The 23,234-nt window shown below is 45.5% G+C and overlaps 1 long non-coding RNA gene across 1 annotated transcript; it reads left to right on the top strand.

The window, feature by feature from the left end:
• Positions 1–466: 466 nt before the first annotated feature.
• Positions 467–22,067, top strand: LOC119697956. The gene is made up of 3 exons (XR_005256008.1): positions 467–666; positions 15,197–15,482; positions 21,994–22,067. It is a non-coding gene; the product is annotated as an uncharacterized LOC119697956 (long non-coding RNA).
• The last annotated feature ends 1,167 nt before the right edge of the window (positions 22,068–23,234 follow it).

Below are 23,234 nucleotides of genomic sequence, written 5' to 3'. Positions count from 1 at the left end.
TGAAAGAAATCTTTGTGTGTTGCTGCAAAAGTGATACAGATTAAACCTATTGAAAAAATCCTAACTTTGCTCTGCAAAAGAAATTTAAATTTGTAAGTAAAAAAACTGATCTGGAACAAGTGCCCTCTTGCATGCTTGTGAGGCTCCAATATAGACATATGGTGTCATGTTCTCCCTCCATTGCTGCTGGAGAAAACTTTGGAAGATCATGTGGACTAGGAGCAAGTGGAGCTAATAATCCACAAGGGAATCAGAGTGCTCGTGGGCTGTCGCAGTGCTCTGGCCATTGGCTGTGGCACATTACCATCCAGTGTTGCCAAGGCAGCATTGCTGCTGGTAGCTGGGCACAAACTCTCAGGCAGCTGTGGAAATGACTGATCAGGTGGGTGGACCCTGCCAGTAATCTATAACCTTATATAGATTTATGTACACCTTTATAAATCATTACCAGCTTATCTTAGTTACAGGCTAATGTCTTCAGTCTGGGAACACAAGAGTTTCCTTTTTAACTGTACAGGAATGTTGAACACAGGACTGGCAGAAGGTGAAGCATCATAGAGACCAAGACTTTAGTTTTAACACAGAGCGTTGCTGTAAATCTCCTGAAAATTCACTTGGCACTCGACGTGCCGCAGGTTTTCGGAAGTGTGGATGCATTAATCACAGGTAAGGAGATGGAGCTGCAGTTCACAGCAGAAGGAGGGAACTGGTATCTGAAGATCAAAGCGTGGCTCGTGCTTCCCCAGTACAAACAGCAGTCCCTTATGGCTGTTTTCTCTGTGGTTTCAGTTCCCTTCCAGTTGTGTCCCCCTAGCTGTCCTTGTTTATACGGGGTATATGAAGAGTCTCCTGTATAAATTAATCAAGTTTACAAGGCAGAGTTGAACCCTGGTTGAACAAGTTTTCCTTTACAAGAGCCAACAAATGGAAGAGCCACAAAACTAAGATGGGAAGCTAAGTGCAGCCCTTGGAATTTGTCACTCTGCTTTTTTAGAAGGAAAATGTATTATATTCCAGAAATGTAGCAAAACAAGGGCTGTTTTGGTTTTATAGTGCTGTGGTATATTTGTATATCCAAACCAGGCCTTTGCTACTGAATCTCTGAATTCAATTAGGTCATGCTATTATAGTTTCAAAATAAGCAATCAACTAATTAAGTTCTTTGGTAAAAATTCACGCGTCTTTTGCTGTGCCTCACAGCTTCCCCTACAGCAGCAGTTAAAAGCTGTAGTTGCTTTATTCTCCTGTTTTGTTTGCATGGAGCACTCTAGTTACTATCAAAGGAGCAAAGTTCAGAGAGATCACAGTGCAAAACTCAGGAGCTAAAAATAAAGAACAGGTTAAATGCTCAACACAACATTGGGCACAATAACTGCTGAAGTCAAATGCAGCTCAGCTCCAGTTCTTGCCCACGTCTGCCTGCAGGAACTCTTGTATCAGGCTTAGTGGCCATAAATTGTACAGTCAAATTTGAATTTAATAAACCTTCAGAAATATGTTTCACAAAACTCTGACTAAACACATCCTCCCATCCTGTTTCAGCAGCTGTTTCCTGTGTCTCCCAACCCTACAAAATCAGCCTGAGTAAGGTGTCTGGCTGCTTGGATTCAGCAACTTAGCCATAAATCCCTAGCTGTCATTCCTGTGCTGAAAGCTGTCATGGGGCTGCTGGAGGAAAAATTATCCCCAGCTTCAGCCTTGCCTTCAGTCTAGATGTATTCTCTTTACCTGGCATGCTGTGGAAGTGAGAGGGTATTCTGGAGCGTTCACTGATGCTCCATCTGGGAATCATGATAAACAGAAAATATTTGACAACTGAAACTCAGCTTACAGCCCCTAAGTGCACCAGAGCAGCTCAGCACCTGCAGCCTCAGAAGCTGGGCTGGAAGATAAGTCAATTTTTTCATACACTATGTAAGGTTGTTAGCAGCCTCCTCATTATGGGAGATAGTTTAGGTAGTGAGATAAAATGCAGGAATCCAGGCTCTAACGAACAGTGCGACAGATCCATGGATGGGATAAACTGGGGTAGATAAATTGTAGCTACAGCATCTGGGAGCAGAGGAGGAAATAACAAATGTACGGCCGTGGACTGAAGTGAGGTCTGCACTTAGATGAAACATATTCCTTAGCAATATCAGGGCTGCTGTTGTGGACTCTAAATGGGTTCCTGTGATGAGCCCGATCTTTGATGGTATTGGATTAATATCACTGCTCATTCCAGCTTATTATGTGTCCTGCAGTACCTGTCATGTCTCTCTGCCATCTACTGCAAGTAATGACTCCAGCAATTATGAAGGCTTTGTACGCCTGCAGATCAGAAATACTGTCTCACAAAGGGCAGACTTTCCTCATCTCAGCACTGCAGATTCTTCCTCCACACAGTGATTTGGCCCTTTTCGTCTCCCTTTTCCTCTGCAGCTGCTAGTTTGCAAAACAGCAGAAGCTTTACAGAAAAGGAAAAAAAAAAAAAAGAGAGACAGCTTCATCTCCCATACTTCCCATTTTTCTACCCAACCCTCCTCTTTCTCTCTGGAGACAGAAGAGTTTGGTATCAAACATGCAAGTTCTGCTTCACCCAGGGTCTGATCAAAAATGCACTAAAATCAATGGAAAAATTCCTGTGGATTTTGCTTTTCTCTAGATTATTTCCAGCCCCCCTCTGGCTATGGCCCTTTGACTGTACAGGCATGCAGGGCGGCTGTGGGAGCTCAGAGGGGAGGATTTTCAGCAAAGCAGCCCACAAAAGGGAGTCTTGTATCCCTTTGCAAAGCATGAGGCTCTTGAGGTTTCCACTTCATCCAAATCTGCAATTCATCTGCTTTCCCATGCCCTACTCACACTGTAACCCACCACCAGCCAGGCACTGTGCTGAGTGCAAGGCAGCTGAGAAGAAGTTTTTCCTTGCTGCTGCTTATTCCTCTCATCTTTGGTTGTTGCTCCCTGGTCCCTCTCAACCCTCCTTGCCTCAAGCCCACCCATCCCAGAGCACCAGTGATCCACTGCCTCACTTCCAGCACATCCTCCATCTCTGCTGACACCTGAGATGGCTGTTGGGTTATTGCTCCCTAACGTGACTGTGAAATCCAAATCAGAGCTTGCTTTGCCATCCTGTCCAGCTGCACCTCCCACTGTCCCTGAAGTAGTGCCACTTTGTTGATTGCATCTTCACAAAATGGTGTTGAAACCAGACATGGAAACAGAACAACCAGGGCACATGGGAGTGGTCTGCTCAGAAAGAAAGTATTGGAGGTAACGCTTTGCATTTGACACAGATGGCTCCAGCATGGGAGCTTTGGTTTGGCAGAAATATGGAAATAATAATAGCATTTTTGATCTTCAAAGGGCTCTTCATTCACTAACTAAGGAGTGTAATGTTCAGCTTTACAAATTGGTCATACTCTGAAAATACATTGGGTAGCAAAGACAAAGGGTCAAGCTTTCTGCTACTGTAATGCCTTTGAAATGCCAGTGCCAATTTCGTGGTGTGAAAATTAAGGACCAAAGTCCATTGTAAGGGTACAACGTCCTGTTTAGTCAATGGGAATTTCATGCCTGTTAATGAGAGCAGAATCAGATCCTAATTAATTTCAGGCTTGATACATATATTCTTCTATTTTAATACACGATTACTGGCAACATCTGCCCTCACATGTGAACAGATTTGAGCTTTGAAATATATGAATTGGATATTGGTCCTAATATGAGACTTAATATTTCTCACGGTTTCTGTGGGATCCTTTGCCTAGAGAGAGAGAATGAGCCAGAAGTAACCAGCCAGTGCCAGCTGTACAATGCACAACAAGTGTGTGCTTATGTGCACACCCCCCAACACGCACACAGGCTCAGCTGTAGCTTTGCAGATGCCCTAGGATACCCAGGAATTAACCTGGCATGTCAAGTCCTTGGTTTGTCCATGGAGTCAGGAGTCTAAAAAGCAAGCTGCACCAGCTCTGCTGCTGATGTGGAGATGATGTGGCCATGCGTCCCCTCATCCCAGCCAGGATTATAAGAAGTGTCCCACCCCAAACACAGTGGGGAAAGGGCAGGGGCTTTCTCCAGGATCAAGACCTGAGTCCCAGCCTTGCAACGTAAATATGAATCAAAGTAGTTTTAAAGTAAAAATGTTATTCAGGATTGAATAATTCATCTCTGCAAAGCACAAGGTCCCTGCTTGGAATCATCAGAGCAAGGTAAAGGCTAGGTTGTGGCAAGCAGGCCCTAGATCGGCTGCATTTAAAAGCTGCAGACACTGATTCCCAATTCTCTTGGGTGAGAGACAGATCAGCGTTGTGTTTGTGTTTTCAAGATTAAGTATCTCAAATCATAAATGTCAATAGAATTATGAAGTACATTGAAAGCTTCCAAGTTCTTTAAAATTAAATAACAACCCTGTAATGCAGCCAAGCTGAGTATTGCTCAGATCCATTCGACCCTTACAGGAGGCAAAGGAGGCTTTCAATTTCTTTGTTCAATCACTTCATTAAATTCCAATTCCTCTTAAAAGCTTGGCAGTCCTAATTCTCTCCCACTTACTTCTGATACAAGTCCCCTTTGTCTGCGCTCAGATTTCTCATTCTTTCTATGCTTATTCACCTTCCTATATGCCCAAGCCTCACCAAGCCTCAAGGCAGTGCTCTAGTAAGGACAGTTAAAGGCATTTTTGCTAGAAATTTACTTGTCCTGTGTAGCCACTGCATTAGGCTGTGATGTGTCTGTGTGCAAGCGAGAGAAACATTGTTCCAGCTTTTTGTGGGATTTTTGATGGGAAGTGTGCTGCGTGCTGTTAGCCAGCGATGCCTTTGGGGGAGATGAAAGTGTATTGGCCAGCCCTTGTCCCCAGCAATATACCCCCGTTAATGTGGAAAGAACCCGAACTGAGAGTCAGAGCAGTCATGTCGGTGGAGTTACACAATAAAGGCAAAAGTTCTGACCTCAAGAACATCATTATTGCACAAGAGGCAAAGCAGGCCTGAGCCAAGAAATGGCCTGTAAAATCCCAGCGCTGCTACCTGGCAAATGTCCCTGACATCCTGGTCAGGCACTTGTAATAGGGTTTTAGCCTCTGAGAAACACCACTGCAAGGGTCCATGGGCTCTCCAGTACCTGGACGTACCGGGATGTAGCTCTAGCCCATGGCAGGTACATTTTTTCCTGTATGTTTCCCTCTAAGGACAGGGTTGGTATCACCATACTCGGTGGTATCGGGGAAATACAACCAACAGGCGGCAGCTCAGTCTGAGTTTGCATTTTCCTGCTTGGGGTTCATTAGCTTTCCTCTCCCAGGTACTCAGGGACAGGAAACAGCAGAAGATGCTGTAGCCACAAGAGCCGCAAGAAATAAACCATAAGTCCCAAAGGATGCTGTTTTTCTCTATCTAAAAGAAGTTCTATTCACTGCTGAAGTTGCTTTATACTTTGACTTGCACTTACAGCAGCCAGAAGAAGTAGTGGGCTTTATAGCCTCTGATGTTTTCTCATTTCTGCTGGGCCATCCCACCATCACAACTGTGGTGCCTGGGCTTATTTTCTTTTATAATCTCTTTCTAGGCTCTTGCTGAGATTTCCTGTCTTGGGGGATCTTGCTTAGGCTGGATGGATTACTCAAATGTTCTTGGTCCAGCTCCAATTCCGGCTTTAATTTATCTCTAGCTGTTAGAGTTTCTGACTGGAAAAAGCTACCCTATAGATTAGTGAATTCTGAGTGAATGAGGCCCAGAAGCTGACATGCAGCAAATGAGTTGGGATCCCTATAGGCAAGGCTCACCATTAATACTTGCCCAGAGCATCTGCCTGAAGGGCTCTTGCCACCAATGGGGATGGTCCTCTTAGGAACAAAGAGACCCATTCACCCCATTCCCTGAGGCAAGGGAGGGTCTAAGTTGTACAGCTTTGTCCCCATGGGCTTCCACACCACCATACCCCATCTCCATGGGGGAGAAAGGGTCAGTGCTGCACCTTGCTTTAGACGCTGTTAGTAAAGGAAAATCAGATGTGGAGAGAGGAAGTTTTCAGACCCTCAGTATGCAAGGTGAGGGAGGATCTCATGTCTTCATGGGCCTGATGCTGAGTGCACACATCCTTTGCTATGCCAATCCTTGTTGATTCAGCTCTGGGTACAATTCCTAGGCAAAGACACACATGAATGGTCTGTAGAAATTGGCATGGGGGGAATGTATACTACTCTCCTACAGAAATCACAACACAAATTGTGATTTGTGGTTTTGTGATCTGTGCTGAGCTTACAGATTGGTCTCTCAGTTAAGACAGGCATTACTTATGGCTTAGGACAGCAGTTTGGCAATGGCCAGTGAACTCAGATACCTTGGAAAGGCTGGACATGAGGCTGACTTGGCAAACTGCTCCCAGGACCAGTGCTTGAGCCATGGGCTTTGTTCAGCTTATGTCTCGACATGGTACCTGGCTTTCAGTAGCTCAGTGCAAGATGCAGACCACTCAAAGTTTGTCTGTGCAAATCCCAAATGGTTTTCAAAAACTAAAGCTCCATGACTTGGACACATACTGAGATGAACCTGCGGTTCCTACCAAACCTTTCACCTCTCCTCATCTGCCCTCACATCTGTGATAATTAAGTTTGTTTGCCAGTGCCAGACAGAAGTTAAATAGGACATCAAGGGCTCAACATCCTCCTGATACTCTTAAAACTCTATTCCACCATGCCATAGGAAAACAGATTTTGTCTATTACCTGTGGCCAACAACAGTATGTAAATCTACCTGAGTCACCGCAGGATTTCTGAGAGGTGATGCTTTAGTTCTCTTAGCACGTCTAGAAAAAGACCTTGTGATTCCCCTACAGGGAGATTGTGTACAAGCAATACTAACTGCTGAAACAAGTGGTCCCAGGACTGTTCCAACTGGCTGATCTAGTGACATGAAAGTGTTGTCGTTTACACACTCTGGAGAGCTTCAGGATGCAGGGAAGATGGATGGTTATTCTTCTTGTGCCTGCCTAAACAACATATTTGATCCTGTCACTTGCCCTGTGTGAACTGCCTTCTTTAGAAGTCAGCATTAATGATGCAGATCAAATCTAGATGCTGTCACTTATCCCACTTTCTCCAACAGCCTTTGTTAAAAGAAAAAACTAGTCTTTTTGACCTTAAAAAGTGGAGACAATGTTACTTTTGTAAAGTTGTTAGGAGAGGTTCTAAGGACTAGAAAAGTGCTTCTTGGAAGCATGTATTAGCAAATGCTACTTGATCACAGGGACACTTGTATCCTTGGGAGGAGATGTAGAAAACAGACTTGTCATCAGCTTATATTCCTCACATATTGCCATCACTTGTTCTCACAGTGAACAAGTGGCTCTTGCTCTATAGTCTTTAAAGACCCTTTAAAAAAGCTCTGCTTGACTATGCAATGAGTGCAATGTTACTAATGTAACAGGTAGTGCTCAAAGTCCCTCACCACCTTCCCCCTCTTCATCCCACAGTCTAGCCCTACATCATTACTACCCACATGGATTGTCTCTTCATCAGACTTTCTCAGCTGGAGCTGCCAGAGATTTGAATTAAGCATCCAGCTCCTCAGGTGTGTAGGCTGCCCACCACATCTGTTTAGCCAGGTGTCAAGTATCTCTCTAGTGCCAGACCACGCATCTGCTTAGTGCTGTGTCCTGCTTCCAGCAGTGCCCAGATGTGGGTGCCTGAGGAAGCCTTTGAGCATGTCAAGCATGCATTCCTGAGAGTGCTCCTGGCCTTCAGCTATCTTCAGGGATTTCCTCAAATGTGCTTTCTATGTATTAGTAACACCCAAGGTATTTCTCTTCTATGAACTTGCCTGCTCTCTTCTTACATCCCTGTTTCAGCTGTTGACCTTGATGACTTATTTCAGCTGTTGGTCCAAATTTTTACTCCTCTCTCCTCTCCTCTCCTCTCCTCTCCTCTCCTCTCCTCTCCTCTCCTCTCCTCTCCTCTCCTCTCCTCTCCTCTCCTCTCCTCTCCTCTCCTCTCCTCTCCTCTCCTCTCCTCTCCTCTCCTCTCCTCTCCTCCCCTCCCCGGCTGTCATAACTTTTTTCCCCACATCCTTGCCATCAGTTGTTATTGCTGTGTAACTTTACAATACCTGTGTAACTTTGAATTGTGCAGTGATTAAAGATCTAGCAAATTTTAAAAAATCTTTTTAATGGTAGTATGTTCTCTATTTTTTTTTTATTATTAAGTTGGAGAGTTTACATGTTTGAGATTGGAAGTAATCAAACAATCCACAATTTTATCCACAATTAAAGTGGCTAGAAAAGGTCAATGTGATAACTTCCCTTAGGGTGGGGAAATGCTGGGACAGTGAATTGTGATGGGGAGTATTAACCTTTTCATCCCAGCAGCAACTGGAACAGTTTGCTCTCAGTCTGCTTGGCTTCCTAAATGTTCAAATACTCCATGATGTGTGGATCTGCCCAAATTCACAAACAACTTAGGCTACCCTGAAACAGCAGACTTTATTTAATTTTTTTTAGTTTCCAGCAAATAAATGATTCACCTGCCAAAAATACCATAAGCATCTATCACAACACAACCAGTGTCTCCTGGGTGTCTTGGAGTTTCCAGCAGACCTGGTAGTCAGTACATTTGTCCAGGCATGGTGTGCTTCCTACCAGGGCATTGCTGATCCAGGCTGGGCTGCCTCCTTCTGCTTAGACCAGAGGGAATTAACTCTTCCTTTTCATGCATGAACCTGGAGTCCACCACTCTCCACAGAACTGAGAATAGCAAGTGGACACAGCGTGCAAACAATTGAGAGGCTGAAATTTGTTTGCCTGGAGTACTTGCCAGGAGAGGTTAGCAATGAATAGAGGTCTGTGTAAAAACGAGCCTTGCTTGCAAACAAACTGTCAGTGTTGAAGGCTGAAATCTCTAAAATTATTTGTAACAAATAACTTTGTCAGTTCTATGAGCCTCTGTCTAACTCTTGCACAGAAGGGAGTCACTCCTTTCCAGAGTAAACAGAGCAGCCCAGTGCACTCAGGGGTTACCAGGCTGGAGGAATGCAGTACATTTTCTGTGAGTATTTGCTCCGACTTAAAAGCATGCTTGTCTTATCTGTGTTGACACCTCTCCTTCGTTCATGAGCTGTGAAGACTCAAAACAGTCAAGATCTACTCCTCCGAGTATCTATCAAAAGCAAAAGTAAACCTCATTATTTGCAAATGGAATAATAGGTTTTAACAGGAGATCCTGTTTTTAGGAAGCCCTACCAGGTCTCTGGAACAAAGGCTATGAAGTGAGCCAGACATGGGCGTGCCAGTCTTTTGTAAATAAAAACATGCATGTACATAAGTGCGTCTAACAAGTACTCAGACAGAATTAACTGTAAGATCCATATCTTGCCAACAAATCTGTCGAGCAGATTAAGTTTGGCTTTTTTTTTTTTTTTTTTTAAAGTAGCAAGGCCTCAGGCAAAAGTCTGTGTGGCCCAGAGAGGAAAATCTGAAAATGGTCTATGCAAAACTTGTAGTCAGGGTTATCTGCCCCTTGTTCCTAAGCAATGAAAGCCACCAAAGGGCCTTTTGCAAAACCTTCTCCTGATTGTTAAATTTGTGCTCATCCAGGTGGGAAACTAACTCTGCCATGGGACTTGGGTGGCCTGCTGCTGCCAGAGAGGACATTTGCAAAATAAACTGTTGGCAGTCCTTCCCTAAAATCAGGAAAAATACCTGTATCTTCATACAAATCTGGGAGGCTGCAATCTGTTAGAGGCTGATGCATGATGAGTGCCTAGTCTGGTCAGGTAACATGTTTCTGGGCAATCTTATCCTCTCTTTAAGCATGCAGAGCAGAGGGGGAAGCTCATTCCTTCATTGCCTGCTAACCCAGTAAATTGATTTGAGAGGACATATCTAATGGTTGGTCCATTTGGAAAGGTTTAGGAAGATGGCAGCAGTAACTGTTGCTGCGTACTTGTGTCCAGTGTAACTCTGCTGCCTCTTCCCAAATCTTCCAGTAGCCCCACCAGAGCAAAACAATTGATATTATTGCTTGGGTACCCTACCTCCATGACTCAGATGATGGGTGTAGTGCTGTTCTGCCTGGGAGATGTCTTATCTCTCTGCTCTGTAGTTTGCTGTCTGGCTTGCACAACCTTCATGGCTTCCCTGCTCTCAGCAGTGCTCTGCATGCTGGTGGTGGCTGAAAACCTACCTTGTGTGTGTCCATGTATGTGTGTGAATCAACATCCTGACACATACAAACTGGAAAAGGAGGCTCCTGCAGTTATGGAGTCCATTGATCAGAAGTTAGGAAATGCTGTGAGAGGCTGTTCACATCTAGGTCCTGCTCCCATTTGCCTCCATCTTGGGCTAAAGATCAGGCAGGGCTTCTGTGGAAAAATACAGCATTTCATTGCGTGTGTGTGTGTGTGTAAGAAAAAGTGTTCTGGAAAAGCTGATGTTTGTCAAGTCCCAAGTGTTCATAACCTTCTTGACGTTCCTGCAGGGGAAGTTTTTTTGTGTGCAGTTTCCCAATGCCAAACAACATCCCTCAAGCCAGGCCCAAGAACAGCTGCCATGACAAAGTCCTTGTTTCTCAGCTTCTGTCCTTTGCTTTTTTCTTCCTCCCCCTTGCTTTCCTCTTCCCTCAGTCCCCAGCATCTGCAGTACAGTATGTGGCACTAGTATTCAAGCAGCATGGGATCGATCCCAGCATCTCTAAAAGAGGGCACTGGTTTGCTGTGGGGTGTTTTGGCTCAGTGCTAGAAGGTTTCTGCAGCAAACTCAAGTGAGCAGGGGGAAGAGAAGTAAGGAAAGGAATGAGGGGGAGCAAAACTTATTCATTTTTAGTGCTTCATCTACAGACAAAATTGGGATAGCAGTGTGCAAGTCTAGGAAAAGGCACGGCTTTAGCCTGAGGGCTCTTACCTGCTGCACTTGAGATCTGCTGCAAATAATAGTCATCTCCAAGCATTTCAGTAAACCTTCAGCCTTTGTTTATCATGCAAAATGTTAGGCAGGCAAAACACAAAAGTAACAGCCTGAATGATCATGCCTCAAACTGCTTTTTATTCCTGTTTCTGAACCAGTGTTTATGTGCTCCAAGCAAGTGCTGTCCTCCCCCACTTTACTTTGGCTGGCTTATCAGCATTTGGGGATCCTACCTGCTACTTGCAGGCCATAGATTTCTAATTTGCTGGTCCCAATGATAAGTGTCCATACTTCCTGTTCCATGGGATGGCAAGGTAAGATTGCTATCAGGGCAGGAAGTGTTTTTGGAAGTCACTGCTAGCTTGGCATGACGTAGCATCAGGGTAGTAATGGAAACCTCCTGACTAAAAAGGGCCTCAGGTCACCGCCTGTCTCCAGCTGGGGTAAGGTGAGTAGGAAAGGTCAGCACTGGTGATGATCTTCGAACCACCTCAAGGAGGTGCATAAAATAGGGTGGTGGGTCTGATGCAGGAGGGTTGGGAAGCTGTTCTGGAGGAGCTTGGGAGCAGGACAAATTCCTTTTTGTTCAGTGGCAGATGGTATCAGGGAAAGGCTTTTGCAGAACGTAAAATGGAGCCTGGGGACACAGAGAGATGAAGTAAACAAAGCACATGGGTGGCTGTTGTTCCAAGCCAGACCAGCATCTGGACCTCCTTCTTTCCTCACTCTCTCTCATCTCGCAGCTTCCATGGCTCCTTGTCTGTAAATTGTGTCTTTTTCCACTGGGTGGTCCACAGCAGGCTCCATTAGCACCCAAATGCATCCTTTTGATTGTAATTCTTCTTTTAAAGGCTGTATCCAGGAAAGCCTGTGAAAATGCCTTATCACAAGGATGCAGGTAGCACAGATCTGTGCAGAGAGGGGATATGGGTGAGAAGAAACTCCACTGTGAGACATCAGAAGATCAAGGCTGTCAGAAAAATAGTAGCATGGAAATTACTGTATTAGGGAATTCTGGTGTCCTCTCCAGTCCAGTGTTCTATCTGATGTGAAACGCTCATGGAAACAAGTGAAAAGCCCTGGCAAAAGGTAAATGGGGATGCTTCTACATGTCCGTTATTTACATCAACGTAATCATGGGACATGGGGCTTTTATTGCACCTGAAACTCTCTTGGTCTTTAGTTGTGTATAGGAAGATTTTGTGATGTGAGCCACAGGAGATATTTCCCACCCTACTCTTTCTTCAGAAAAAAATCCCCAAGCACATTCAGCATTTCCCAGTACTTCATAGACTTGCAGAATCATTTAGGTAGGAAAGACCTCCAAGAACATTGAATCCATCCATTTCTGAGGGGTTTTGTATAGATGAAAATGAACGCTGCACAGGAAGGTAGATTGCCACTCTGTCCTAATGCCCTGTGTCATCCTTTTCATGATCCCAAGGAGGAGCTGGTCCTCAAAACTAAGCACTCGATAAGGCGACAAGCACTGGATCCCTTCACCTGAATACTTTCCATCTACACTGCTGACTCTTAGCTAAACCGTGGATTGGGCTCAAAGTTTCCACCTTCCAAAAGCTGGCTTTGGGATTACTACAGGCAAATGAGTCTGTAGCACAATCACACCAGTTCCTCCAGATCCCAGAAGCAAGAATGTGGGCCTGGGCAAGGACAGTGAGTGCTTAAGCATGGCTCAGAGCTTGATCTGTGTGCATATGGGGCTGCAGGCATCAAATGGAAATAGTGAGCCTAGGGCTGAAAAGATGTATAGGGTGAGTCCAGGTGTACGCTGTGCACAGGTGCATGCAACACACAGGATCTAGGGCAGAGCAACAAACCTTTATTTCCACGCTGATTCTGTCTGCCAAGACCCCCTAGAAGCAGACCTTAACTCTTGTCTTACTGCCCCATAGCCTGTGAACCACAGTAAACCCCTCCTTGCTCTTTTCAGGACACGGTTCATGTCCATTTTGAGCCACGTGGGATTCCAGCTTCTTTCTAGACATATGATCTCATCCTATTATATCCATTTTTCCCATCCTTTCACTGACAGACAGTGCTCACTTTTACATCTTGAATTCCAGCTGCCTGGAAAACAATCAGCAAATAAACCTTGGAGGAAACATTAAGGAAAAAAACCCAACCTGTGTCTAACAATTGGGCTTGCTGCCTCCAGACAGGTGCAGGCTGCATGTGAACAGCAACAATTCACTCAGCAGTGCTTTTTAAAGCAAAGAGCTGATGGCACTGGGAAGGCTGAGTGATGTGATGGGTCTGGGGCCAGGGAAGCATTGTGTGTGTATGCCAAGTAGACGGCTGAATTTTAGATGCTGCTGCTAATTTTAGTTCAGTGTGATTTGCTTCACTGAGCTCTCCTGGTGCTTTGAATGCTGTCATTCAGGCTAATCATAATTCTTTACAAGGCTTAGGACTCCTTAGAATACCCAAAAATCTGATCTGAGCTTTTTTTTTTTCCTTAAGATGCTGTTTTCCTGTGTTTTTTGACTTTATCAGGAATGCATTTTAGACCAATACCAGTAATCATGAACCTGCTGTTCCATATTCTCTCCTCCTCGTGATATGCTTTAACCTATTTTACATGTAAAACATTTCATAGTATGCAGCCAAGTGTTTAAGCATTCAATTCCCTTCCTTCACTGGCCCCTCCTGTTCCTGCAGTTGGTTGCAGATCACTGCCTGGAAGTGAGCAGAGAGAGCAGGCAGCAAGGTGAGTTTTGTTCCTGTGAGAATAACCTCTTTCAAGTAATTTTTTTTCCAAGGTGACCAGTGTGCACTGATACTGTATTTCAGGAGAAAGCATGGCAATTTCTGACAGTGCAGTCATCTGACCCTACCCTCAAACAAAGCTGAGCTCTGGTCCCCAGGCAGGATTTCTGCAGAGAGAGAGGGACAGGCACAAATCCTCTTTAAATCTTGTAACTTTCTCCTGTGTTAGTCTGCTGGGCTCAGCTTCCCATGTGTTTGCAGCAGGGAGATGGTCTGCATGAAAATTGCTCAGGTGTAAAAATGAGAAGGTGGTTAAAACGTGATTCAAAAATAGACCCAGGCTAATGGAGTTTCATTTAATCACCCAGATGCCATTCAAGATCAAGTTGTGTAGGTTATGATGAAATGTGGTTTCCAACAGACAAGTTTTCAGTGCTTCGCATAATGAAAATTGGCAATTTGCAGCAATTTCTGAACAGGTGCAACTGCAGCTGCAATGGGAAGGCTGAGACCATCTGTTCCTCCCAGAAGATGCTGGTCCCTTCCCATGGCCCTCCTCATCCCCAGCCCCACTGCGTGCATCTGGAAGCATCCATGTGCCCATGGGGCAGGCAGTGAGAAGGTTCATCACACTGCAGTGGTCAGAGGCTGTCTTGGTTTGGAAAGATAGGTGCCTGCTAAGGAAGGCAGGAGCCTCCCCTGAAATCTAAAATGTACCACCCCCCCCCCCCCCCCCCCGAATTGGTATAAATTTTAAATTAAGGGGCTGTCAGGCAAAAAATATGGGAGCAGTAAATAACGGTTCTTTAATAGGGAAGAAAATAAAAAGATAAAATAAACAATGCAGTAAACCAAAACAACACTGCCAGAGTCAGAACACAACCTGACACCCTCTTGGTCAGGGTACTGATAGCAGTCCAGTTGGAATTGTGACTGCAGTCCTCCTGGAGTGTCAGGTGTGGTTCTGTTGGACGAGGGATCCTGTAGAAGGATGGAGTCTTCCTCCGACAATCCAGTGGAAGAGGCAGCCATTCCTTTGGGAAATTCAGTGGCGAAGCAGTGCTGGTGTTCCAAAAACTCAAGATTATATCTGTGTAGGAAAGCTTGGCTCCTCCCTCTGGGCGGAGCATCTCACAATGGGATGCTATAGTTCTTATCAGTCATGCAGTGACATTCAATAGCCTATTATCAGCAGATGTCTCCCCAGAGGGAGGAGTGACTGTGGAAGAGATAAGGAAAACTTACCAGAAGACAACAGCCATACAGATGGCAAATAGAATATAATTTGCTTGGCAATCCAGGACAGAGGCAGAAATGGTGCCGGCAACTTGGGGCTATGGTTGCATGATTCCCATGTATTCCTGAGATCTCTTACTTAAAAATCATGTGTTTTAAGTAGAGGTCTATGTACAACAGTGGCAGGAAATCTATGCTGCCAGTCTTCTCTGCTTGCCCTGTGTCCATCCAAAGCTGACTACTTTGCTTTGTGTTTCTGGATTCAGACTATCAGGCTCCACAAGCTTTCCTCAATTCAGATTTACATCAGAGCCTTACCTAGAGAAGGCCATATTCATTTTTTGTTTTCTTCTAGCAATACCTACCCAGCATAGTGTAACCAGGGTGTCAGGAGTGCTGGACTCCTCAGGACAGGAAAGACTTGGACCTGTTGCAACGAATCCAGAAGAGGGCCACTGGAATGATCAGAGGACTGGAGCACATCTCCTGTGAGGACAGGCTGACAGAGTTGGGATTGCTCAGTCTGGACAAGAGAAGGACCTGGGAAGACCTTATAGCCCTCCAGTACCTGAGGGTGTGCTTTCTGATAAGAAAGATGGGGATAAACTTTTTCACTTGGGCCAGCAGCAATAGAGCAAGAGGTAATGGTTCTAATCTAAACTAGATATAAGGAAGAGTTTATTAGAATGAGGGTGGTAAAACAGTGGCACAGATTGCCCAGAGAAGTGGTGGATGGCCTACACCTGGAAACATCCAAGGTCAGGTTGAACAAGATTTGATTCTCTTCATAGATGTATTCCTAGCTTGTATTAACATCCAAGTTTTAAGTAAAATTGCCTGGAGGTCAGGTGCACGAAGCTGGTACAATTTTCATGCAAATATGAGCCACAGCCATCAAACTTTAACAACTACAAGTTTCAAGACTGGCTCATTTATCAAAAAAATAGCCCTTGTGGTAGAGTTCTCCCTTTGCTTATGAGTTTCCACATGATGCAAATTTCTCTTTCAACCTGGACAGAATCACTGCTTGTGTCAGCTGGGCTCCTGCTCATGTGGGGATGGAGGGAGAGGAAGGTAAGGAACCAGTATGCAGAGCAGCAAGTGGAGGTTTTATGCAATTCCTTTGTTAATGCTGTTTCTGGGAGCTGATCCAGGGCCGTTTCATAGCATCAGTATAATTTTACTGTTTTTTCTCGGGTTGAGTTTTGATCCATGGGGTTTTATCTTTAGAAACAACCATTTCCCAGAGCAGTGTCCCCATCCTCATGATGAAAGGCTCTGCAGCACATCCTTTGGTTCACTAAAACATGGCACTCTTCACACCTAAAGCATTTCCTAGCTGATTGATGGCAACTCATTTAATGCAGTGTGTAGGTGTAAAACGATGAATATATCAAGCTGTGGAACAATATCTTTTTTCTCCTCGGGTGTGCTTATTGTGCATTGTTTTTACCTAAAATGGAGGGTGCAAACACATTTTATCGCCTGTTTGCAAAAACTCATTACTAGAGGCTAAAAAATTTACAGGCAGAACACCCTAAATCTGATGTCTTGACACACAGTATTTTTATTGTTTGGTTTACAGCCCTGACAGAGGCACAGGGAAAGCAGAGTCCTCTCTGGCCAGGCACAGGTACACTGTCAAGGTGTGGATAGAAAATAAATCAGTGTGAGCTGCAGGTAGGTTGGCAGCTCCAGAGGACCTGCCTGCCTGCATCCTGCCACCAGTGCTACACGGGAGGCTGATGATCATTTTTTAATCAAAAGATGGCAGAAGAAGATGGTCAGAGACAGGCTGCATGATCCAAAGATGACTGTGGCAGACAGCAGAAGGGAAAAGATACCAGAGGAGATGCAGGGGAGGAATGGCTTTAGTGCTGACCATGGCTCTGTCCAAGGATGGATCCTCTGTCTTGCAAGCTAAGAAAATAACTTCTTTTTGCTTTTCAGCAGTTTATGGGCCAAATGTATATCTGGTGTAATCGACTTTGGCTTCTTGGGCATAAATTTGAAAGAGGTTTCATGCAGTTTTTCTCTTCTGTCATACTGCTTGTAAGAACAACCACAGATTTGGATCCTTATGATTGTGGAGTCTGAAGGAATGAAGTTACTGTTGTCTGGCAAATCCAGGGCTCCTTTTAAACACCACACATCTCAAAAGTTGAATTTTATTTATGTTTGCAGGGCCTGGGCTGGGCTCAGTTTACAATCTTCTGGGTTAAGTGTCAGTATTTTTGATAAAAACTTGACTGAGTAGCTGAGAGCTTTTTAATTTGTCAGGGTTTACAACAAATAAATTACTAACAGACCCATATTTAGCAGGGAGTGAATCCTTCAAATTGCAATATGCACGCATAGCTAACAGCTTAATTTATTTAAACACGTATGGCATTGTTAGCAAATAGCAATGATCTACATAGTGACTAAAGGGTTCTGTGCATCTGAGGATGTTGCAAGTCTTACCAGGGTTTAGGAAATAGAAACAAGCAAACAGAGCAATGTGTAGTTTTTAAGCAGCCATCCCCAGAAATTACTCTCCCAACAGATTAGGCTTCAACACTGCTCAGGTTATATTTTGAAAGAGATCCCTGAGCCTATGGCTGCCTGTGTTAAACACTCCACTCTTATGCACAGAGGCTCAGTTCCAGCTCCTGTGGCCACTTTGCTGAACGTCTGCATTTCCTCTGCTCTCTGTGACCGTAACCATAGAACTGCTACAACACTTGGAAAAATATAATCTTTGGCATTTTGTACAATTTCTCCACCCATATGCATGTGCACTTTTGAAGAAGCAAACAGAAAATCCACGTAACTCTGGTGTCCATGGCCAGGAAAAGTTATGACTGGGGAGAATAAAAAAAAAAAAAAAAAAAAAAAGGAATATTTATCTAAAGGAAAGGCATTAATTTGGGGAGTTACAGCCCCACCTCCAGTGCTGTGTTCTGCCAAGTTGTGTTGTGCCATTCTGGCAGCACAGAAAGGCTGCCAAGGCAAAAATGGTTTAGGGGGTTGTGCCCAGCATCAAGGTGCTCAAAACAGCAGCCAGGTGGGGTTTTGACACCACACAAGGCTTGTACTGGCCATTATGGAAGAGATGAGTTTTAATGGAAAGGAACACAAATAGCTACTGTGAATGGCCCCAGGCTAAATGGCTCACCCAGGTTATTTTGGCAAATACTTAGGAATGAAAAATATATTTGCCCATCAGGGCTGGCTCAGCAAATAGGCTGGATTAATGATAATGATTTCAGTGAATAATTTAGCTGGATCTACTGGACTGAGAATGAATTCCAGGGACAGAGAAAATAGGGAAAATCAGATGGATTTCTTGGGTGCTGGATGGCAGGGAAAGAAAAAAGAAGGAGGCAAGAAATACAGAAAAAGTATCGAACAGCTGGGGCACTCAGCTGGGATGCAAGACACAGATCTACCACGCTCCTGCTTGGAGCTGGGCAGAGCAATGTTCAAACTGTGAAGCTGCTCTGATGCCTTTCCTGGCAAAACAATGCAGAGGAGAACAAGAAAGACAAATCAGTCAAGACCAGGTCCAGGTAAGGACCTTAGGAAACTTTTCTAGATATGGATGCATTTCCAAGGAGAATCCCAGTTTCTCTGAGTCAGAGTTTTCAAAAGTGAGGCCATTTTGTCCAAAGACACTTGCCCAGCAGTTCAACTCCATCAGTTTTGCATTTCATTAAGTCCCTACAGCTGGAACTCTTATGACATCTGAGTGGGCAAGGCCTCAGCTGCACTTTGCCCAAATGTTTCCACAGCTATTTCCCCTTCCTCTCCCTTCCCAGCCTCTCTGTCTCTTCTGACCATGACCTGTTCCCTGACCAGCCCCAGGAGGGCCACTGAGATCAAATGGATTTTGCCTGGGAGTGGTGATCTGCTCACACAGAGAATGTTGAAGGATTTAGGGCTGAGCTTGTTAACACAGTCCTGGGAGTGAGAATAAGGGGTCAAAGCTGCCACTGTGTTCCTAAAACTGCTCCTTGCAACAGATTTAGCATTGGCAGCAGATCCGTTTTCACTCCATCCCTCTCTCCAGGTTGTAGGGCTAATTCATGCGCCAGTCTGGAAAAAGTCCTCCTTTTACCTTCATCTTTTACTGTGGCACAAGGAGCTTTTATATTCATTTTGGTTAATCAGGCCCTTGTGCTGCTGCTTCTAGAGGACTAAAATGTAAAGGACTCACAAAAAGACATGTAGGTCATCACCCATGGTTCCTGCTCTTTCTTCCGGCATCACATTTTGGGGATCCCCACATTGTGTGGCTGTGTAGGGCCTCTTTTAAATGTTTTCTGCCTGGAGAGGAATGGCTCTCTTTTGCTTACAGACACCTTCCTGGTGGGAGCTGCCAGCTAATTGGGACAGATAATGAGGCTGGCAGAATGGGTTTATAAATGGCCAGGTTACTGGAAAGGTTACTTTAACCACAGATCCTAGCCTTGTGCGGACAATGGGAGCTTGGCTCTTCTGTGTGGGCTACTGCAGGCTCTGAGGATGAAGAGGGCAAACCTTTGTCATTCCCACAAGAGAAACAGGAATAGGAATAGGTTGGGGCAGCAAGCTGCTCTTCTCCATGCACTGCTGCAGGTCCAGTATCTTCTGATGCTCTCCACCAGGATGTTGGTTCTGGATGGGAGGTTGAGGTGCTCTGACTCTTTCCCTGAAACATGAAGGAAGGAATCAATGCTGTTCAGACTAACTTTTGAAGGATGGTCCCCCAAACTCCTGGACCAGGATGTTGCCCAGGATGCTTCAATTTTTCTCCAGTGGCATCCCGGAGAGGCAGTTCAGAGATCCTGGAGAGCATATCCAGAGATCCTGGAGAGGGTCCCAGTTTTACTCTATCCCTTCTTGCTGGGGATGCAGCTTGGTGGGGACAGGGACAGAGTGAGATGGGGTCCAACTCTAGGACATGTGGTGAGTGTGCTGAAAGGGCAGAGCAGTCCTGGCGCAGGGACAGCCAGCACACAGAGCAATGCCTGTGTGCAGCTTAGGGGAACTGTGAATGAACTCTTGCACTAATAATAATAATAATAACAATAAAAATAAAATAGCTGGGCCTGTATTTCACATTTCTCTCTGCCCTTCCAGCAACCCTTCCTTGAAAAGTTTATGTCTATATTACAAGAAGGAGTTGCACTTTGAGGCAGCCAAGTCCTCTCCCTGATGTTTTCCATAGCTGAGCTGGCCTTTGCACAGCCTCAGCAGCCGGGTGCCTCTCACGGACAGAGCTGTGTTTGTCTCGGAGGCATGTTGAACTTGGCAGGTGCTGGAAGTCTCACTCCAATTTAAACTGCCGCCCTTCTGAAGAAAAAGGCTCTGCAGTATGCGATGGCAGCCGCCACAAGGAAAATCTGCTGGCCCGGCTGGAAAACCCAAGCAGGGTCATAAACAGCAGTTTGTCTATCTTTTCAAATTTACGCCACAATCTCATAGACACTGAGCTGGCTGACTTTTGCTTCCAGGTGAGAGAGGCTAAACCGGGGCAGCTTGATTGCCACCGACACAAATAGACTAATATTTGCTGAACCAGGCAGAAATACAACCTTAAAAAACACAGACCAGGCTGGCCCCTCCCCTCCCCCCGAAAATATCTGTGGTGCATGCGGATCTCAGATCAAGCCTGCTGTGCTCCTTAGCAGCCTAATCCATTCCTGTGGGTTCATCACTTCCCCTGAGCCACAGCAGAGTCAATGGTGTGCTTCTTTGGAGCTTGGCCTAGGTGATTTTGCTCTCTTTCTCTGGGAGAGATCACAACCTTGTTGCAGGCTGGAAAAAGGATGACAGTGGGTCTCCAGAGGTGGCAGGTCCTGTCCCAGTTAGCTTGCTGGTGGAAAAGGGGAAAGCTGGTCATCCTGCACAGGAAAGAAACATTTCCCCTTGGAGGAGCACCTTTCACAAGGAGCAGCCCTGCTTAGAAATCTCCTTGGGACACAAACCACGTCTGGGGCCAGAGAGAAAGACGACTGAGTGTGAGCACTGGGGGCTGTGTGTGCCCCTCCGAGGAGTGTGATTGTTTTCCATCGCTGTTCCCACCCCCTCATTAAGCTTGCCATCAATAATACAGTGGTTCTTATGCAGCTCAGAGTGGAAAGGGCGGTCTCATGGGAGCTGACTCACTCTGACTCGCATCTCCTGGGAACACGGGGTCATTTGGGTTAATCTCAGCCTGCTGCACGCCCAGAGACCCCCCTGGGAGAGTGAGGGCATCCCCTCTCTGCTCCCTGCCTGAGTGCCTTAACGTGACCTGCAATGGCAGCTCCTCCTGGAGAAAGGAAAACTCCCTTCTGAGGATGGGGATGAAGAAATGGATGAGGGAGCCTGGTCTATGACCCCAGTTTTCCCAGTCCTCCTTCATTAGGAGTGCCAGGACCAGCACTGAGATGGGAGTGCTGTGGATACTCTGGGTCAGGCAGACTGCTCTGGGGAGCCAGGTCTCCCTGGGTACTCTGGGGCAGCATCTAGACCAGAGAAATGCAGCTGAGCTCACTGCGCTGCTTTTTCTACTCTTTTGAACTTGCCCTTTTGGGAACAGCAGAGAGACAGGGCAGAACAAGCTCCCAGGGAACAAAGTTTAATTTCCTACACTTTATCATTTAATGGTGTGAATCCCGAGGTTGATCTTTGCTCAGGCAGAGCAGGAATTTATTATACTCAGTTGCTTAGGAAAGGAGGGTTTGGGGGAAGGGAGAGCACAGGACAGCCTGTCTGGCTGCAGGAGAGGTAAGTGTGCTGTAGTGCTGCTGTATCCCCAGGCTCTGGGCTCCAGGTGCAGCCTGGGCTCAGGGCAGCAGTCACAAAAAATCAGTGTTGATCTTTCTGTGACTCCTGAGATAACACTTGAGGTTGCAGGGCTCTTCATGTTCATTTTTCTCTTTGCTTTTGTTTCTCTCCCAGAGCCAAAGGGCTGATTGAAGAGAAATGTAACCAAACCTGTGTTACCATCTTTCTGGCAGGTGCCATGATGCAGAGCCCATCAATTAGGCAGAGCTGGGGTTCAGAAAGGATTGGAGAGGAAAAAGGAGTGCTTTCTGAAATGCTTGTCTCCAGGCAGTCTAGACCAAAACCCAAATTTTCTAGTTAAAAAAACCCTGTCAGTCTGCCTAAGCACTTTTTTTTTTTTTTTTTTTTTTTTTACAGGCACTGCTAAGTTTTGGAACAGGACTGCAACTGTGATGGAGCAATAAAAAATGTTGAAGTAAATGAGAATGATTGAGATTGTGGTTGTACACTGGTGATGCTTTCGAGCTCCAGTTACATTTTCCTGTTAGTGGCATGACCCTCCCTCACCCTCTCCCTCTCCCTGTTTTTGCCTGACCACTTCCTATTTTCTATTTGCCCTCTTTCCAGTCTATTCCTTCTGCCACTGCTTTGAACCTTCATCCATCCCAACTTTTCATGAAGCCCAAAGGTTGTGGTAGTTCAAACCAGTGCAAATGCTTTTCTAAGCCTCTGAGAGGTTTTCATGCCCTTCTCTGAGGCTGTGGGGTTTTTCTCCTCAGTTCACTCTGCAGACAGGAGACCTCCACGATTCCAAAGCCCGACCAGATCCAGTAGACTGGATCCAGGTCCAGTCTGGGTTTATCAATGCTCAGGTGCCATCACTGGCAGTGTAGTCATTGTAAGTCCGAGCTCAAGGAGGGCTGCAGCCTGTTAGCAATGTGAGCTAACTCTTTGACAGGTAAAGGTCTTTGCAGCCTACCAGAGCCCTGAAGCTCTGCCCTGCATGCTGCCCAAAAAAATTATCAGGCTGCACCTCTGGGTTGATAGGGATAGATTTACCTGCTGGTCCCCTCCTTAATTAGTGAATCTTTGGTTATAACTCTGCATTGTCCCACCCCACTAAATTCAAGCAATAATGCTGAGCCTAGGGCAAGGAGGGGCAACAAACCCTCATGGCAGAGCAGCAGCACAGCAGTGGTAACAGCTCTCCAGCAAGAGGAGCGAAGCCTCTGTTGCCCTCAGCTCATCAGGATGCCTTGCATGGAGAAATGTTGCTCACACCAGCCTTTGAGTGTTGTTGCCTTGAATGTGTGGCAAGACCCTGTTATAAAGGTCTCCTCTTCTAGATGGTAACGAGGGCTCTGATGCACAAAATTAAAAATCTGGTGGCAGTTGACTTCTCATTAGGGGAAAAAAACACAAAACCAATACATTCTTTGAATTAGCCTGTTGTGCTAATAATAATATGTGGCTTGTCCTCTCTCTCATCCCTGTCTCAGTCTCTCTTTATGTTGTTTCCCTGCACTTTTGATTTCACGTGCCACAGCTGAAAATCACGTGTGGCTTTTTTCTCACGTGCAGCCCATGCCAAAGTGCTGTGCCAAAGCTTCTGTGGAGAGGGAGGCAGGATGTCCCAGACACCAGGCTCTTCTCACTGC

Source organism: Motacilla alba, chromosome 2 (assembly GCF_015832195.1).
Source record: "Motacilla alba alba isolate MOTALB_02 chromosome 2, Motacilla_alba_V1.0_pri, whole genome shotgun sequence".
Taxonomy (NCBI): domain Eukaryota; kingdom Metazoa; phylum Chordata; class Aves; order Passeriformes; family Motacillidae; genus Motacilla; species Motacilla alba.
The sequence above is the reverse complement of the archived record's forward strand: the minus strand, read 5'-3'. Positions and strand labels throughout refer to the sequence as shown.